Source organism: Leptidea sinapis, chromosome 41, assembly GCF_905404315.1.
Source record: "Leptidea sinapis chromosome 41, ilLepSina1.1, whole genome shotgun sequence".
NCBI lineage: Eukaryota > Metazoa > Arthropoda > Insecta > Lepidoptera > Pieridae > Leptidea > Leptidea sinapis.
Genome location: NC_066305.1, coordinates 646396 through 647626, shown reverse-complemented (window position 1 = coordinate 647626; position 1231 = coordinate 646396).

Genomic DNA, 1231 nt, shown 5'->3' with positions numbered 1-1231 from the left:
TCACATACTACGAATAAGATGAAGGACTACCAAATTAAAAATTGAAATTTAGTTTAGTATGTGACGTGCAGTGAGAATTGAGTTTAAAATAGTAATTACAATATGACAACAGGCGATGAAGTATAATCCGGCTAAGTTTGAAAGCGACTATATGCTTCAAACATAGTGGATTTCGACTTTATCCGTTTTTCTAAGAATATACCCGCCATCTGTAAATCTATTAATCACTGTACGTTCCAAACAATCGAGTGAATCGTTTTTTCTATTTCGTAGTTAGGTTTCGCTAGGCTGATTAGATCTTGCAATGCTTGGAATTTCATGAATTAGCATAGAAGATTGATTACAAAGATGACACTAAACACTAACAATTAATTAAATATTCAAGTGTCAAATCTGACAGAATGCAACATTATCTACATTTTATTTGTATTTGTTATTACTTTGGTTACCAGTTCATAAAATCCCAAAAAGAAAAAAAAAGTTATTACTTTGAAGACATTGTTTACTTATACTTATCCTGTAGATTAATTTATACCGTTTTACTTTATTAAGTTTTTCTTTTTTGTGATTGTTTAGTTTTAATATAAGCTCTTTACGACTGAAACACAGGTTTACCTAGATCAGGCACACTGTTAACTAACTTTTAAGTAGGACTTGTATTGTTATTCTTATCTTGTTATTTAATAATCTCTTACCCCCTTATTCATAATGATCCGCTAACTTAAAACAGTCGCTAAGGAGTGTTTTTTCTCATTCTGACTTAGGTCAATAGAAGAAGACAGAACGAGAATTAGCAATGCTTTGAGTTAGCAGACTTTTATGAATATGGGGGTTCTCCTCCAAAATATATAGCTAATGAATAATTTACGAACTTACCGCCATATCCAATATGTTTAAAGTGGTTGTACACGTCAATTTGAAAGTCGTGAAAGGATCGTTTGTTCATTATAGTCGATCCACTATTACCGATTAATATCGTTGGTTCCATAAATTTAACGCCTTTCTTTTTGAAAAAATTAAAAGTACTTGTGTAACGATAGTAAAATGCCGAGGTTAGGATCACGAGTAACACTGCAACCCAATTTTGTACAAGTAATTCTGAGAATTTTAATAAATCCATCTTGTGGAGCGAGTTATTAAATATTATTATTTTAAAATACTTTTGTTTTTAGGTGTTAAAACATCAACGATAAACAAGAGACTAAAATCGACTTATACTTAGTTAATTTTC